General features: G+C 38.7%; 1 protein-coding gene and 1 pseudogene across 2 annotated transcripts in view; one reads left to right on the forward strand and one right to left on the reverse strand.

Annotated features, from left to right (window-relative positions):
* PPP2R5A (protein phosphatase 2 regulatory subunit B'alpha) overlaps positions 1-19,831 on the reverse strand; it is a 72,657-nt gene that overhangs the window by 36,632 nt on the left and 16,194 nt on the right. The gene's annotated exons all lie outside the window — the stretch shown is intronic.
* Positions 1,687-16,352, forward strand: LOC129397227 (large ribosomal subunit protein uL23-like; annotated as a pseudogene).

Raw genomic sequence — 19,831 nt, forward strand, 5'->3', positions numbered from 1 at the left:
CGTATTTGAGTACCCATTATCTTTAGGCCTATATTCAACAGATGTTTCTTTCATCAACCACCAAAAGATTTCAGGCTCCTCAAGGGGAAGGATTATTCACTGAGCAGGGTTTCCTTTTTATTTCTTTTTTATCTAGGGTAGGGTATATAAGGAGTTAATAAATATTTATTTGATGCTTGAAAAAACTCTGAATTTGAAGAATAAGATACTGCACTGAAATACAGTCTACTGAACAAGGAGAAGTTCAAAATTGGTGCTGGATATCAACAGCGACATAAATAATGAATTATTACAACATGGCTATGTTTAAGAATTAATCATGCCAGGTGCGGTGGCTCGCGCTTGTAATCCCAGCACTTTGGGAGGCCGAGGTGGGTGGATCACAAGGTAAGAAGATCAAGACCATCCTGGCTAACATGGTGAAACCCTGTCTCTACTAAAAGTAACAAAAAATTAGCCGGGCATGGTGGCAGGCACCTGTAGTCCCAGCTACTCAGGAGGCTGAGGCAGAAGAATGGCGTGAACCCGGGAGGCAGAGCTTGCAGTGAGCCCAGATTGTGCCACTGCACTCCAGCCTGGGGGACAGAGCAAGAAGACTCTGTCTCAAAAAAAAAAAAAAGAAAAAAATTAATCATAATGACCATTTTTATCAACAATCTACCTTGATGGTAGAATTAAATGGATTGAGATAACAATCATGAAGATGAGTGCATATATTTCAAGGTGAAATACAAATGGAAAGTATGTTTTTCTAACACTACAGGCTAAGTAGCCTGTGGCCAGCAAAAAAGAAGACACAAAATGACTTTCAGGATTGGAAAATACAGTCATGCGCCACATAACAAAGTTTTGTCAACAACAGACTGCATATGTGATGGTGGTCCCATATAAACCTATTTTTACTGTACCTTTTCTTGTTTAGACACACATACACTTCCTTTTGCAAATTGCCTACAGTATTCAGAACAGTAACATGCTGTACAGGTTTGTACACAGCCTAGATGTGTAGTAAACTATACCATTTAAGTTTGTGGAAGTATACTCTATGATGTTCGCACAATGACAAATTTGTCTAATGATGAATTTCTCAGTACATAGCCCCATCGTTAAGCATAATCGTAGTAGGTTTAAGAACATGTTACACATTTTTTTGTTTTTTTGAGATGGAGTCTTGTTCTGTCGCCCAGGCTGGAGTGCAGTGGTACAGTCTCTGCCCACTGCAAACTCCGCCTCCCAGGTTCAAGAGATTCTCCTGCCTCAGCCTCCCAAGTAGCTGGGATTACAGGCGCTCACCACCACACCCGGCTAATTTTTCTATTTTTAGTAGAGACGGGGTTTCACCATGTTGGTCAGGCTGGTCTCGATCTCCTGACCTCGTGATCCACCCACCTCGGCCTCCCAAAGTGCTGGGATTACAGGCGTTAGCCACCGTGCCCAGCCCCATGTTACACATTTTTTAAAAAAGACTTTCTCTGGGCACCTAACTCCTGGGTCTCCTCTAGAAAGAAATTAATGTTTTTCATAGCTTATCCATTCAGTATTCCATTTCTTAGCCTAAAAGATGCATTTAAATTTGTTTTTGTTTTTTCTCCCCCAGAACTATATCCCAGCATTACATAATGCTTGGGTGGGATAGGTCACATCTGAATTTTCCCAAACATTAGAAGTATTTAGAAGCAGTTAATGTTACAACTCCATTGGCTCTGGGTTAAAACAGAAGTTTCCAATTCTTGATTATTTTTAGGTATTATGATATAGAAATATCTTTTCCTAATAAACCCTTCCCATTAAGTATATAATGTCTATTGAGCAGTCTGCTGTGCTACATATTAAAATACAGTACTACTGCTAATGTTAGTACTTCATTCCAAAGACAATTCTAAGTGTTTTATATGCACTAATTTCACACAATCCTTTGAAGCGAATTCTGAGAGATGATTTCCTGTCTTCAAAAGATAAGAAGCAAGTTGAGAAGGCCAGATACAGAACACAGAAAGTAATGCTATCAGGCAAAATGGAAAAGGTACAACCACAGTATATATTTACCACATATATACTGACTATTCTCCACACAATCTGGAATCAAAAATAATTCAAGAGTGCTTACAAGATTAAATATAAACAGAAAAATTAAAAATGAAATGAGGGCCGGGCGCAGTGGCTCACGCCTGTAATCCCAGCACTTTGGGAGGCTGAGGCGGGCAGATCACGAGGTCAGGAGATCGAGACCATCCTGGCTAACACGGTGAAACCCCGTCTCTACTAAAAACACAAAAAAATTAGCCGGGCGTGGTGGCAGGCACCTGCAGTCCCAGCTACTCGGGAGGCTGAGGCAGGAGAATGGTGTGAACCTGGGAGGCGGAGCTTGCAGTGAGCCCAGATCCCACTACTGCACTCCAGCCTGGGCAACAGAGCAAGACTCCATCTCAAAAGAATGAAATAAATAAATAAATAAATAAATAAAATGAGAATTAATTAAATGCAAGAAAGCTTTACAAGATATTTCACTGCTATATTTAAGGGCTTTTGTTTTTACTAAGTTTCTTGGCAGCTAAGGTAAAACAGTTGTGAAGAGTAGGCCATACTGTAAACGGTTAAATGAGAGAAGCGAAGCTGCTGTCATGTACTGCTGGCTGGCCTACTTGTAGGTTCAAGACATGCAACATTTTTATATAGGTCAAAAACATTTTTATAGTAGTTATCCTGTAACAAAAGATGGTAATCATGGTTTTCATTATTTTAAAAATTATGAAATATTTTGCATTTGTAGGTGCTTAATATGTCCCAACTCTGGTACATTTGTGAAAGAGTAACACTGAATTTTCTCGTAAGAAAAAAGAGCAGAAAATATAAATAGGTTGAAAAAAGATCAGCCTGTCTTCTTGCTATATTTTATAAACATGAGTAACAATCTGTAAGAAAAAGAGCACATAGGCTGGGCACAGTGGCTCATGCCTGTAATCCCAGCACTTTGGAAGGCTGAGACGGGCGGATCACCTGAGGTCAGGAGTTTGAGACCAGCCTGGCCAACATGGTGAAACCCCACCTCTACTAAAAATACAAAAAAATTAGCCGGGTGTAGTGGCGCACACCTGTAATCCCAGCTACTCGGGAGACTGAGGCAGGAGAATCGCTTGAACCCAGGAGGCAGAGGGTGCAGTGAGCCGAGATCGCGCCATTGCACTCCAGCCTGGGCAACAAGAGCAAAACTCCGTCTCAAAAAAAAAAAAGAAAAGAAAAGAAAACAAAAAGAACACATAATAAATCTGTTAAATGTAAAAAGCACAGACAATATCTGCACTGGCCACTTTATTCTTCAGCTTCTCCGTTTTAAGAATTCTTGCAAATGAAGTCTGTCATAATGATGTTTTAGTCTGGCAATTGGGCTGATGTTGATTATCCATTTGCCATTCTCACTACGGATGATAACGTCCATTCTGATTCCTACGGTGACAACTTGCTCACCTGGCATTCTCCCTGCAAGAGATGCTGATATTTTCTATCAGAATTTCACTTAAAGGTTTAAAAATGAAAACATCTTTAGAAACAAACAAGTTCACAGGAAAAATTCACAACACCTTATAGCACTGCATCATCAGCAACTAGAGTTGTGGCTCACAAGGTACCTTTTGGATCATGCCCTGAGTACTACAACACAGTAGTTTGCTCAGTCACTCTGAATTTAATTATTACAAGAGGTCCAAGTTTTTGTTGGGGCAATTTTAACCAGGTTTTCTTGAACTGATGACATATATCTGTTTCAAATGGATGCTGATTTCTTCCAAAATGTATAAATAAATGAGTAAATAAGAGATGAGTATTTAAGGTCCTAGTGACCTCTATTTAAATGAAGAGAATGTCCTACACGTAAATTTATAAGTATACAGTTGATCTGCATTATCCATGGGGACAAGTTCCTGGACTCCCCCAGATACAAAAATCTGAGGATGCTCAAGTCCCTTATGTAAAATGGTCTAGTATTTGCATTAACCTATGCATAGCCTCCTGTATACTTTAAATCATGTCTATATTACTTATACCTAATACAATGTAAATGCTATGTAAACAGTTGTTATATTATTTAAGGAATAATGACCTGAAAAAAAAGTCTGTACATAGTCTGTATAGATTCTTCCTCCCTTCCCTGGAGTATTTTTGATCCAAGGTTGGTTGAATCCACAGATGTGGAACCCACAGATATGGAGGGCCAACTGTATTTTGATCTTCCCAAGTATTAACCAAGGAGCAATTCAGACTACTATCTACTATCATGGTATACCATATTTAACAATTTCAAATGCCTTAAGTCTTTTTGTTGCCTCAAGGAAATTTGACTATGCACTTAATATATGTAATAACCTGCAGTATCAACTTGTAGTCATCTCTTCAGCATCAGAGCTAAGGATTTATTAAAAGCATTCTTCCAAAAATAAAAAATAAAAAAACTTAAAAACAGCATTCTTCTAGAAAATATCACTAAATCCACAATATAAAAAGCTCTGCATGAATATTATGAAAGGTACAACAAACTGCACAATCTAGGAATTACCTTAAAAAAAAAACAGATATGCCTTGCTTTGCTAAATACATAATTAATTTAAATTTGGCTAAAAGATGTGTTTTTAAAGCACATTTTAAACTACTTCAATTTATTATGACTGCCACTTGATCTCACTAAAGATAATTCTCAACACTGTAAAAATCCCTGCATGGCCTCAAGCCAAGGGCCAAGGGTGACTCAAGATAACTCTAGGGAAAGGCACAATTTCATCTTTGGAGGATTATTAACATACCTTTTAAAACTCACAAAAGCCCCGCTAGGTTTTTCCTAAATTCTTACGTCTTTTTCAATACTCAACTTGAAAATATATCTGGCTCACACTTTTTTTTTTAATTTTTTTTTTGAGATTGAGTCTCAGCTCACTGCAACCTCTGCCTCCCAGGTTCAAGCGATTCTCCTGCCTCAGCCTCCCAAGTAGCTGGGACTACAGGCGCCCACCACCACACTCAGCTAATTTTTGTATTTTTAGTAGAGACGAGGTTTCACCATCTTGGCCAGACTGGTCTCGAACTCCTGACCTTGTGATCCGCCTGCCTCGGCCTCCTAAAACGCTGGGATTACAGGCGTAAGCCACTGAACCTGGCTCTGGCTCACACTTTTAAGAAATACTGCTCTAGTATACTGTTTTTCAAAGTGTAGGTTGCACGCCATTGGTGGGCAGTAAGATCAAGTTAGTGGGTCACAATCAAGAGTTAAAAAAAAAAATCAGAGTGTATTGCACGTAAGGATATTATGTCATGGAAGTATGTAAGTTATGAAGTAAAATGTGTTTCTCACTATAGTTTGCAGTGAAAAAGAGTTTGAAAACCACTGCTTTACAGTATGTGAAGTACTTCAGGATCCCACACTACACAGCATGCCCAAGATCATAAAGCAAATTTGTACTGAAGCTGGGATTTAAACCACCTAGAATGTAAGGTGAACAAGTATGAGAATACTGTTTTTGAAATATCAAATGTTCCTTTAAAAGCTGTATTCTAAATCGTTACCCATTAGAGATTCACAGTACATATCAGTTAAAAATGGCAATTTTGTTTATTTTCTCCCCTTCCCTCTAAAATGAGAGTAGACCCCCCACCAAAAAAAAGAGATAAAAACCCACAATAACAGAGAACAGAAAAATAGGCCCTTAGGCAAGAGACTTCAACAAATTTCAGCGAAAACTCAAAGTAGGTAGAGAAGTGGTAACTGGCAAAACTAAGAGGAAGTCAAGTCCTAGAATAAAAAGGGGGAATACAGACAAGGGTCCTACAGAACTTCAGATTAGTTCAAGATTAAGAAATATCTAGTGAAACAGCGGAAAGGATTAAGACATGAACTGAAATGGGGGATTAAATAAAAGTCTGGACTTGCTGAAGAGTCTACCATCCCACTCCAAAAGACAGTCAAGCATTCACGCTTCAGACAAAAGAAAATTAGAAGGTTCTTCCCTAAAGAAACTGAACAGTGCCAGAGGAGGTTCCTACATTCCAGCATGTAACTAGATCCCTAACCAATTACTCTAAACAAAACCAGATAATCAATAAGCCCCAACCAACTCTTACAGTAATTTTTTGTTTATCCATACATATTAATGGAAAATAAAGTATCGCCAGAGACTGCAACATGACATAAAACCAAATACAGAGAAATACATGATCCCAAAGGGATAATTTAGCACATTACTGAAAATTCAGAAGCCCAGGAGAGAAGAATAAAAGCTTTCAGATTAAAAAAAAAAAAAAAAAAAAAAGTCACCCACAAAGGAATCAGAGGTTAAATATCCATGGAATTTCTTATCAGCAGAAGTCATGCCAGAAGATAATGGGGCTATCCTATTAGAATTCTAATGCCAGTCTAGAACTCTGTAACTAGTCAACTATCAATTAAGTACAGAGGTTCAGGAAGAGCATTTTTAGACATGTTCTGGATTAGGCTTTGGCTTAAGGAAATGTTATGGCTGTTTGATCTTCTATTCAGACCACTCAAACTTTCTCCAAATCAACAATAAGGCTGTTTTGCTTTCCTATCATCCATGCGGTCACTGGAGTAGCACTTTTAATGTCCTTCAAGAGCTTTTCCTTTGCATTCACAACTTGGCTGTTTGGTACAAGAGGCCTAGCTTTTGGCCAATCACAGATTTCAACATGCCTTCCTCACTAAGCTTAATCATTTCTAGCTTCTGATTTAAAGTGAGGTGTGAGACTCTTCCTTTCACTTCAACACTTAGCAGCCATTGCAGAGGTATTTAATTGGCCTAATCTCAATTTTGTTGTGTCTCAGGGAGGCCCAAGGAGAGGAAGAAAGACCAGGAAATGGCCAGTTGGTGGAGCCATCAGAACACAAACAACACCTACTGATTAAGTGTGACATCTTATATGGCTATGGTTCATGATGCCCCAAAACAATTACAATAGTAACATTAAAGATCACTAATTGGAGGCGATCATAACAGATACATATTGCGAGAATCTCCAAAATGTGACACAGAGACACAAAGCGAGCACATGCTATTGGAAAAATGGGACCAACAGACTTGCTCAGTGCAGGTTTGCCAAAAACCTTCCATTTGTTTTAAAAAAAATAAAACACACAATATCTGGGAAATGCAATACAGTGAAGCACAATACAATGAGATGTACTTGTATGTATACTTCATATTTACATAAAATTAAAATATCAGAGAAATAATAAAATCTACATAGTTGAGTATATAGCCTGGCTTATTTCAATGACTCATTCAATATTGGCAAACTTTGTGAGAATTTTTCGAAGTAAATTAGAATCTTTAGGAAAATGTTGCAAAGAAGTTTTATATTATGTTCTTCAATGTCGATTTATGAAACCTACTTAGGAAGACTGTACAACTAAATTAAGAGGTCTTTAAGACAAGTTTGGGTGTTATAACTCTGTGTAATAGATATCTGACTACAGAAATGTCATGGAAAATGAAACCTCATTCTCAACCACACAGGGATGTTAGTACACCTTCAATAGACAGTAAGTCCAGTTTCCCAAGAAGCATAGTGTTCATGATGAATTTTCAATGTCTGAGTCTATTCCTCTGCCTTACAAACTCAGGTATGTTTTTAAAAATCATACATAATACAAATACAAATTCTCCAAGCTCATAAGACAGTAATAAATACTAATTTATTAATTCAGGATGAGAAACTATTCCCCATATACTATATTAGAATATTCTGATTATGTATTCCCATAGGAAAAGTTATAAAACAAGCCAAATCATAACATAAGCATAGTGATGCCTGGGGTATTCATTTTCTATTCTTAGTAACAAATTATCCCAAAATTCTGTGGCTTAAAACAATTATTAGGCTGGGCGTGGTGGCTTATGCCTGTAATCCCAACACTTTGGGAGGCTGAGGCAGGAGAACTGCTTGAGCCCAGGAGTTGAAGACCAACTTGGGCAACACAGCAAGAACTTGTCTCTACGAAAAATTTAAAATTTAGCTACACTTGGCTGGGCACAGTGGCTCATGCCTGTAATCCCAACACTTCGGGAGGCTGAGGTGGGCGGATCACTTCAAGTCAGGAGTTGAGACCAACCTGGCCAATATGGTGAAACCCCATCTCTACTAAAATACAAAAAAAAAATTAGCCAGGCATGGTGGCACGTGCCTGTAGTCCCAGCTATTCAGGAGACTGAGGCAGGGTAATCGCTTGAACCTGGGAAGTGGAGTTTGCAGTGAGCTGAGACTTGAGCCACTGCACTTCACCCTGGGCATCACAGCGAGACACCATCTCAAAAAAAAAAAAAATAGGCTTGGTGGCACACACCTGTAGTTCCAGCTACTTGGAGGCTGAAGTGGGAGGATCGCTTGAGGCCAGAGGGTTGAGGCTGCAATAAGCTGTGATCATGCACTCCAGCCTGGACAACAGTACTGGAGTTTAAGATGGGTTTCTTAAGAACCCATCTTAAAAAAAAAAAAAAAACTACCTTTCTCAATTTCTTTGTGTCAGGGATTCAGAAAGGATAGAACAGGGATAGCTTATCTCTGCTCCATGATGTCTAAGGCCTCAGCTAAAGGACTAGAAAACTAGAGGATGGAATTCTGAGAAGGCTAAATAACTCTTATGTCTGGTAGTTGCTGGCTTTTGGCTGACAGACTAGCTGGGGCTAGTACCAGAACCTCCAACATATAGCCTCTCCATGCGGTCTGAGCTCCCTCATAATATGGTAACTGTGTTCCAAGGGCAATGAATCTGAGAAGTCTAACGAAAAACAAGCAAAGCTCTTATGAATATAATTATAAAACATTCTTGAAATGTATGAAAGAGATAAATAAATGGAGATATATTATATTCATGGATGAGAAGAATCAATGTTTTCCCCCAATGAATCTATACAAGGAATACAATTCAGATTAAATTCTCAATAGGGTATTTTGGTGGAACCATTAGAGTTGTTCTTAAAAATGCGTCTGGAAAATAAAGTGCCAAGAATAGCCAAGATGATTTTTAAGATGAAGAAGGGAAGAGTCATCTTACCACATTTAGTAATTAAAACCACATGGTGTTGTGCAGGAATTCACAGACCACTGAGGAAAAAAAAATAAGGCACTTAGAAACATGCCAGTGTACACATACAAAAGGTTAGTATATAATACGGTTGGTGTTTTTTTTTTTTAAAGTCAGTAGGAAATATTTAAAATTCAATAAATTATTCCAGCTACTCATATGAAAAAAATTAAAATTAGATCCTTCCTTCACACACACAAATTAGTTCCGAAAGAACTAAAAAATTAAATGTGGACAAGAAATTGGTATACAGAATGTACAAAAGAACACCTACAAATCATTAAGAAAAAAACCCAAAATCTATAGGAAAAAAAGGTCACGAAACATAAATGACCGATAAGTATATGAAAAGATATTCAACCACACTGGTAACCAAAAAAATGTAAGTATGTATAAACAGTATACATGAATTTATACATGAAATGTCATACATCACTTTATACCTATTGGGTAAGAATGACAAAAAGTGTGGGCAAGACTTCTTCCAGAAGACTATCCTTTCCACTGTAAACTACTAAAAGCTGAACAAAATATATAAAACAATTGTTTTCAGATGCTAGAAAACAGGCAGTACAGGACTGTGATCGCTGTGGGAAGGAAAACAAAGCCCCACAATCGCACCAGCTCCCTATCTGCTAGGGCTCTCCAGAGAGAGAAAGCACAGGAAAAAGAAACCCTAAAAGAAAACAGATTTAATGAGCAAAATAAAGACTAGAGATAGGGCTACTGAGGTGGCTAGGATTTGCATAGGAAAGTACTAAACAGAAGGCAACTATACAGAGAAGGAACTTTCTATTTTCTCTATTTATGTTGAAGTGTTAATTTTTATTTTATTCTATTTATGTAACAAATCATTTTTTTAATGTAAAACCAGCCTTGCATTCCTGGCATAAATCCCACATGATCAAAATATCTCATTCTATTTATATATTTCAAATTCAATTTGTTAATATTTTGTATACAACTTTAAAAAAATCTATGTTCATAAGGGATATTGGTCTATAATTTTCTTGTAATTTCCCTGTTGGGGTTTTAAATTAGGAATCAGTCAAAGAGATACAAAACTATTCAGATTTTTGTTTCTTCTTGTGTCAGTTTCAGAAAGCTGTTTATTTCAAGGAATTCTCCCATCTCCTCTTAGGTTTTCAGATTTATTGGCATGATTATGTACCTGAAAGCTATGAAATCCTAAATAAGGCTAAGATACTAATTATTACTACAAAAAAAGCTAAAATTCTAGTCCAGAGGGAGATCAACTTCTGACAAGACAAGGTGAGAAGTTCCACAGACCTACTCACCAGGGAAACTGATAGAAGTTATGTTTAAAACAGCCATTTTTATAGCCTCTGAAATGGTCCTAAGGGCAAACAGCAAAAAAATATCTATTCAGGAATATCTATGAAAATTCAGTTAGAATACCAAGAGCTAGTGGTACAGTCATGCATCACTTAAAATGACAGAAATACATTCTGAGAATGCATCCTCAGGCAGTTTCATCATTGTGTGAATATCATAGAATGTATTACACAAACTTAGATGGCACAGCCTACTACACGCCTAGGCTATATGGTAGAGCCTACTGCTCCTAGGCTACAAAACTGTCAGCATGCCACTATACTAAATACTATAGGCAATTGTAAGTGTATCCAAATATAGAAAGGTGCAATAAAAAATATGGTATAAAAGATTTAAAAATGGCACATCTGTCTAGGACACTTAACATGAATAGAGCTTACAAGACTGGAAGTTGCTCTGGATGAGTAAGTGGTGAGTGAATGTGAAGGCCTAGGACATTACTGTACACTACTATAGACTTTATAAACGGTATATTTAGGCTACCCTAAACTTATTTAAAACATTTTCTTTCTCCAATAATGACCTTAGCTTACTGTAACTTTATATAAACTTTAAAATTTTAACTTTTTTACTCTTTTGCAATAACATAGCTTAAAACACACACTGTACAGCTGTATAAAAATATTTTTTCTATCAGTAGTCTATAAGCTTTTTTCTATTTTTCAGACTTTTTAACTTTTTAAACTTTTTTGTTAAAAACTAAGACACAAACACAGATTGGCTTAGGCCTACCCAGGGTCAGGATCATCTACGTCACTGTCTCATCTCCACATCTTCTAGAATACCTCCTGAAGGGCCTGCCTGAGGCTGCTTTACAGCTAACTTTTTTTTTGTAATAAGTAGAAGGAGCACACTCTAAAATAATGATAAAAATAGTATAATAAATACATAAGCCAGTAACATTTATTATCAAGTATTATGTATTGTACATAATTGTATATGCTATATATACTTTTTTTTTGTTTTGAGACGGAGTCTTGCTCTGTCACCCAGGCTGGAGTGCAGTGGCACGATCATGGCTCACTGCCTCCGCCTCCCAGGTTCATGCCATTCTTCTGCCTCAGCCTCCGGGAGCAGCTGGGACTACAGGCGCCTGCCACCACACCCGACTAATTTTTCGTATTTTTAGTAGAGACGGGGTTTCACCGTGTTAGCCAGGATGGTCTCGATCTCCCGACCTCGTGATCCGCCTGCCTCAGCCTCCCAAAGTGCTGGGATAGGCTTGAGCCACCATGCCTGGCAGCTATATATACTTTTATATGATGGTGCAGCTGGTTTTTTTACACTGGCATCACCATAAACATGTGAGTCATGCCTTGTTCTATGAACTAAAGCTACATCACTAGGGGATAGGAATTTTTCAGCTCCACTGTAATATTTTGGGACCACCATCCTATATACCACGTCATGGACCAAAACATCGTTATGCAGCACATGACTGTATTTTAAGCAAGAGAGCTCCTTCCCCCTTGGCTCAGCTATGTAGAAACCCTACTTCAAAGAGACGCAGCGGAGAACACAGGGCTCTTCCTCTACTTCTAGCTCCCAGACATCTTTAGGTAAGGAGTAGGACCTACCAGCATTTCTCATCCTTTCCACAGCAACTTATTGTTGCTGAGGATAAGTTCTAGACAAGTGCAACTGAAAGGCAGGCCTCCTTTCTTCTGCCCAACCTCCACGCATGGGGCAGAGGCTCTACCTTTTGTGCAACACTGCTAAAAAAATAACTGGGGCCTCAATCACCTTTGTTCTGGCCTATAAAGTTGTGATTCCACACTGGAAGAGGCAAGCCAAAAAGAAGACCTCGGGCTGCTGCTCCCACTTCCCCAAACTGCTCAGCTTCTAAAGCAGGGTTTCAGAAAGAAGCATACAATTGTCCCCACTCCCAGCTCTGAGCCCCGACTCCAGAGATTTTGTGGGAGAGGGGGGAGAAGTAGGCCATAAAACAGTTAGCTCTTCATCTTTTCCCAAAACAACTGACTTCCTTACAACAGGGCATTAAAAAAAATGTTCAAGCCTAAGGGTACTCTTAAAAACAGTGGAGGTTTTGGTGAAAGATAATGGGGAGATCTGTTAATTCAATGAGGATACAGACTAAATTGTAGGCTAGTTATTTTTCAGGAGAGACAACAAAAAAAAACCAGCAGTGTGGAGCCCTCCTGATGTTAGAACAAATATCACATACTGACCTTGGGAACTATTCCTTCAAAGGAGCCTGGATTTGACTGGATTAGTCTGTAGAACAATGTGTGCCCCAAAGCATTATTGAAAACAATTGAGCAATCAGCTGAAAATCAATGGAACTTAACAGCTGGGAGTATGGTCAGGAAAAGACAAAGAGAACCCTGCCAAAACCACTGTCATCCCAAGGTGCCTGGGCATATCCAAAGCTGCACCTCTCTGAGGAACAAGATCAGAGGCTTTACAAAGTATGGGGGAAAACTACACCCAGTCACTAAACAAACAAGTGACAATAACAAGGTTGGTACCAAGAGTTGCTACAATATATTATTTAAAACAGCCGAGTCCAACCCTTAGGATGTGAGGACTTTTTTGCTTATCTGTGGTGGTGGGTATCACAAAAATTATGCATGAACTTTTTTTTTTCTTTTAGCTCATCAGCTATCGTTAGTGTTAGTGTATTTTATGTGTGGCCCAAGACAATTCTTCCAATGTGGCCCAGGGAAGCCAAAAGGTTGGATACCTGTTATTTTAAATGTCCAGTTAATAACAAAACGCACAAAGAAACAGGAAAAATATAACCCATGTGCCAGAAAAAAAGAAGGTTGTAGAACCTGCCTGTGAGAGTGACCGTATGTTGGATTTAACAGAATATATGACTTTAAAGTAGTCATTATATATGTTCAAAGAACTAAACTATGATTAAAGAAGTAAAGAAGGGCTTTTCACAAGATGGCGCCGAAAGCGAAGAAGGAAGCTCCTGCCCCTTCTAAAGCCGAAGCCAAAGCGAAGGCTTTAAAGGCCAAAAAGGCAATGTTGAAAGGTGTCCACAGCCACAAAAAAAAGAAGATCCGCACGTCACCCACCTTCCGGCGGCCCAAGACACTGCGACTCCGGAGGCAGCCCAAATATCCTCGGAAGAGCGCCCCCAGGAGAAACAAACTTGACCACTATGCTATCATCAAGTTTCCGCTGACCACTGAGTCTGCCATGAAGAAGATAGAAGACAACAACACACTTGTGTTCATTGTGGATGTTAAAGCCAACAAGCACCAGATTAAACAGGCTGTGAAGAAGCTCTATGACACCGATGTGGCCAAGGTCAACACCCTGATTCGGCCTGATGGAGAGAAGAAGGCATATATGTTTGACTGGCTCCTGATTACAATGCTTTGGATGTTGCCAACAAAATCGGGATCATCTAAACTGAGTCTAGCTGGCTAAATATATATATATATCTTTTCACCATAAAAAAAAAGAAGAAAGGTATGATGACAATGTTACATCAAACAGAGAATATCATAAAGAGATAGAATTTACGAAAAGAAAAAAGGAATAAAATGAAAATCCTGGAGTTGAAAAACATAATAGCAAAATAAACTAAAGGGACCCATGAGGAGACGAGAACTGGCATTAGAAAGAATTGGGGAACTTGAAAATACATCAACAGAAATTATGCAATCTGAAGAACAGAAAGAAAAAAGAATGAAGAAAAATAAACAGAACTTCAGAGACCTGTAGGACACCATTAAGTGTACCAACATACAGCCAGGTGCGGTGGCTCACGCCTGTAATCCCAGCACTTTGGGAGGCCGAGGCGGGAGGATCACCTGAGGTCAGGAGTTTGAGACCAGCCTGGCCAGCATAGCAAAACTCTGTCTCTACTAAAAATACAAAAATTAGCCGGGCATGGTGGCAGGTGCCTGTAGTCCCAACTACTCAAGAGGGTGAGGCAGGAGAATCACTTGAACCTGAGAGGCACAGGTTGCAGTGAGCCAAGATCATGCCACTATACTCCAGCCTGGGCAACAGAGCAAGACTCTATCTCAAAAAAAAAAAAAGTGTACCAACATAATGTATTGAGTAACATAAACCTAACACAAGAAACTCCAAGAAGGATAAACTCAACAAGATCCACAAATAAACATCACAGTAAAAATGATGAAAGTCAAAGACAAGGAGAAAACCTTGAAAGCACCAAGAGAAAAACAACTAGTTACTTTCAAGGGCTAAGATAACAATTGACTTCTTAGCAAAAACAACTGAGGCCAGAAAACAGTGGAATAACATATTCAAAGTGCTCAAAGAAAAAAAAAACTTGTCACCAAAAATCCTATATCCAATAAAACGATCTTTCAAAAATGAAGGCTTGGGAGCTGAGGCAGGTGGACTCAGGAGTTCAAGATCAGCCTGGGCAACAGTTGAGAACCTGTCTCTACAAAAAAATACAAAAATTAGCCAGGTGTGGTGGCAGATATTCTGAGGCAAGAAGATAACTTCTTGGAGGCTGAGGCAAGAAGATAACTTGAGCTCAGGAGGCAGAGGTTGCAGTGAGCCAAGATCACGCCACTGCACTCCAGCCTGGGCACTAGAGCGAGACCGTATCTTGAGAAGTATTTAAATCTTTAAAAAATGAAGGCAAAATGAAGACGTTCCCAAATAAATAAAAACGAAGAATTTTTTGCTAGCTGTTCTACCTTATAGAAACACTAAAGGATTTCCTTCAGGCTCAAGCATATGACCACCAATGATAGTTTGAAATCTGTATTTAAAAACATAGAGCACCAGTAAAGATAATTATGTAACTATAAAGTACATTATAAGTGCCTATTTTTCTTTCTTCTCTTACCTGATTTTAACAGCCATTACACAAAATAGTATTATATAATGTACCATTGGACGGTTGATACATAGAAATGTAATGTATTTGCTAATAACAGCACAAAGGAGGAGGTGGGAGGAAAGTTGTGCTGCATTAAAGAAATAACTACTGATGGTAAAGTAATAATTATAACAATATATTCTCGGGGTTATAACATTAACAGATATTATATAACACTAATATCACAAAAAAGGAGGAAAGGAAACAGAGGCATATAGGAATAATGATTCTACATCTCACTAGAACAAAGCTTGTATAAATTTGAAGCTGATTCTAATAAGTTAAAATGCATATAATAAACCCAAGGGCAGCCACTAAAAAAAAAAAACTCTCAAAAATATGTAGTGAAAAATAATCATTACACAAGTTTAAATGCTGCATTAGAAAATATTCACTTAATACTAAAGAAAACAGAAAAAGAATACAATAGAGAACAAAAAAAGACATGAGGGACAGAGAAAACGGAAAGTAAAATGGCAGGGATAAATCCAACTATATGAACAACTACATTAAGTGTAAATGGATTAACCGGAGGGGCGTGGTGACTCATGCCTGTAATCCCAGCACTTTGGGAGGCCCAGGTGGGTGGATCACAAGGTCAGGAGTTCAAGACCAGCCTGGCCAAGATGGTGAAACCCTGTCTCTACTAAAAACTACAAAAACAATTAGCCAGGCATGGTGGCAGGTACCTGTAAGCCCAGCTACTCGGGAGGCTGAGGCAGGAGAATTGCTTGAACCCTGGCGGCAGAGGTTGCAGTGAGTGGAGATTGCGCCACTACACTCCATCCTGGGTGACCGAGCAAGATTCTGTTTCAATAAATAAATAAATAAATAAATAAATAAATAAACAAACAAACAAATAAATGTAAATGGATTAACCAAGCCCATCAAAAGGTAGAGATTGTCAAACTGAATTTTTAAAAAATGATCTAAGTCTCCAGAAGATACAATTTAAATTTAAAAATACAAGTAGATTGAAAATAAAAAGATGAAAAATAATATATCATGTAAACAACCATAAGAAAGCTGGAGTGGCTATACCAGTATTAGATAAAACAGACTTTAAAAAAATAGGTAAATGTTTGACATATACAGAAAACTTTTGTCTCATATCTTAAATAGATATTATATATATATATCAAACTGTATATATTTTTAAAGTCTGTTTTGTTTGATATTAGTGTGGGATATGATGAGGTTTCTCTTCAAATAATCTGATCAATCTTTTATTTTTTTAATTCATAGTTACCCCCCCTCCATTCTTCTCCTTTTTTCCCCTTTTCCCTTCTTGCCTTTGTTAAATGCCCAGGCACGCCACACTACCAAGTGTTATCAGTACCAGCTCACATTCCTTTCCTTATTTGGAAAGAGGACTAACTTTACGGCTCATTACAGACACCCCTTCCCCTATTCCCTCCACTTTCCTTTACGTGCCCACCCTATCTAAAAAAAATACAATGTTTAGCCAACCAGGATTAGTTTAGATTGTACGACCCGACCCCGGCCAATGGGGAAAGGGTACAGGGGCAGGACTTGCATCAGGAATAAAGGCTCTCGTGCCCCTTTGTTCAGGTGTGCTCTCAGGACAACTGGCCAGGGAGGCACCCTCTGTGCAGAAGTAAAATTGCTTTGCTAAGAATCCTTTGTTCAAGTGTTCAATTTCCTTAGGATTTTGAGTGTTATTCCTAACATTAGTATAGCCACTCCAGTTTTCTTCTGGCTGTTTGGATATACATTATTTTTCATCCTTATATCTTATTTAGATATAAATATCATTATATAAAGATACTCTTTATCTCATATCTAAAGAGTCATTTTGTAATGATAGAAGGGTCAGTCTTTCAGGAAGAGGGTAACAATTATAAACATATTTGCACCTATTAACACAGTACCAAAATATATGAAGAAAAACTGACAGAAACAAAGAGAGAAATAGAAAATTCAAAAGCAATGATAGTTGAAGCCTTCAACACCCCACTTTCAATAATGGATAGAACAATTAGGTGGAAGATCAACGAGAAGAAGACTTTGAACACACATAAACCAACCACACCTAAGAGGTGTCTATGGAACACTATAGAATTTATACTCACTATAGAACACTCCACCCAACAACAGGAGAATATATATTCTCAAGCACACATGGTACATCCACCAGGAAAGACCAGACCACATACCAGGTAATAAAACAAACCTCAAAAATTTTAAAAGAACAGAAATACAAACTATGTTCTCTGACCACAAAGGAATGAAGTTAGAAATCAGTAACATTAAAAAATTGGGGGCTGGAGCCGGGCGCGGTGGCTCACACCTGTAATCCCAGCACTTTGGGAGGATCACAAGGTCAGGAGATAGAGACCATCCTGGCTAACACGGTGAAACCCCATCTCTACTAAAAATACAAAACATTAGCCAGGCGTGGTAGCGGGCGCCTATAGTCCCAGCTTCTTGGGAGGCTGAGGCAGGAGAATGGCGTGAACCCGGGAGGCGGAGCTTGCAGTGAGCTGAGATGGAGCCACTGCACTCCAGCCTGACAGAGAGTGAGACTCCGTCTCAAAAAAAAAAAAAAAAAAGAAAAATTGGGGGCCGGGTGTGGCGGCTCCCACCTGTAATCCCAGCACTCAGGGACGCAGGGGTGGGTGGCTAATGAGGTCAGGAGATCAAGACCATCCTGGCCAACATGGTGAAACCCCATCTCTACTAACAATACAAAAATTAGCCAGGCATGGTGGTGTGCGCCTGTAGTCCCAGCTACTCAGGAGGCTGGGGCAGGAGAATCGCTTGAACCTGCGAGGTGGGGGTTGCAGTGAGGCGAGATCATGCCACTGCACTTCAGCCTGGGCAACAGAGTGAGACTCTGTTCTCAAAAAAAAAAAAAAAACCGGGGCCGGGCTTGGTAGCATGTACCTGTAGGCTCAGTTACTTGAGAGGCTTAGGCAACAAGGATCCCTGTGAGGCCAGGAGTTAAGAGGCCACAGCATACTATTATAGCATCTGTGAACGGCCACTGCACTCAAGCCTGGGCAACATAGCGAGACCCCATCTCTTTTTTTGTTTGTTTTTGAAATGGAGTTTCGCTCTTGTTGCCCAGGCTGGAGTGTAATGGCGTGATCTCGGCTCACCACAACCTCCGCCTCCCGGGTTCAAGCTACTTGCCTCAGCCTCCCAAGTAGCTGGGATTACAGGCATGCGCCACCACCCCCGGCTAATTTTGTATTTTAAGAAGAGACGGGGTTTCTCCACGTTGGTCAGGCTAGTCTTGAACTCCCGACCTCAGGTGATCCACCCACCTCGGCCTCCCAAAGTGCTGGCATTATAGGAGAGCCACCGCACCTGGCTGACCCCATCTCTTAAAAAAGAGAAGTTAAAACATTTTTGAGAAATTCAAAAATCTTTGGAAATTAAGTGATTCTTAAACAACTAATGTGTCAAAGAAGAAACCTAAAAGAAAATAAAAAATACGTTGAGACAAATGAAAATGAAGACATAACATACCAAAATTTAAGGGTGTTTAGAGAGAAAGATATAGCTATAAATGTCTATAGAAGAAAGAACAAAAGATCTTAAATCAAAAACTTAACTTTGCAATTATAAATAACCCAATAACAGCCGAAACAATCCTGAAAAAGAAAAACAAAGTAGGAAGATTCACACTATCCCATTTCAAAACTTACTATATAAAACAAGTAATCAAGACAGTGTGGTACTGACACAAGAACAGACATACAGATCAATGGGATAGAATTGAGAATCCAGAAATAAAACCATGTGCTAATTTTCAACAAAAGGGCCAAGACCATCTAACGGGGAAAGAAGTATTTTCAACAAGTGGTGTGGAGATAAATGTGATAACTACACACAAAATAATGAATTTGAATCCTTAAGTCATACCCTATATAAAAATTAACTAAAAATGGCCAAAGACCTAAATGTAAAGGTTAAAATTACAAAATTCTTAGAAGAAAACACAGAGTAAATCTTCATAGCCTCATATCTGGGAAAGGATCCTTAGAAATGACTCCAAAAGCATGAGTAACAAGAAAAAAGAGAATTTAGACTTACTCAAAATTTAAAACGTTTGCGCTTCAAAGGATACCACCAAGAAAGTGAAAAGACACAAGGGGCTTATATCAAGGACATATAAAGAATTCTTACAACTCGATAAAAAGACAAATAACAATTCAAAAGTGGGCAAAGGATCTAAAGAGCCATTTCTCCAAGGAACATATACAAATGGCCAATAAGCATGTTCAAAGACACTTGACATCATTAGTAACTAGGGAAATGCAAATCATAACCACGAGGAGATACCAGTTCACATCCATTAGGATGGCTATAATCAAAAAGTCAAAATAAGAAGTACTGGTAAGGATGTGGAGCGATGAAAATCCTCACATACCACAAGTGGGAGTGTAAAATAGTGCAGCCACTATGGAAAAAACTGTGGCAATTTATCAAGTGACTAAGCCCAGAATTACCTTATGACCAAGCAGTTCCACTCCTACATATACCCAAGAGAAATGAAAACATATGTCCACACAAAAACTTGT

This window comes from Pan paniscus, chromosome 1 (assembly GCF_029289425.2).
Source record: "Pan paniscus chromosome 1, NHGRI_mPanPan1-v2.0_pri, whole genome shotgun sequence".
In the NCBI taxonomy this organism is placed as follows: Eukaryota; Metazoa; Chordata; class Mammalia; order Primates; family Hominidae; genus Pan; species Pan paniscus.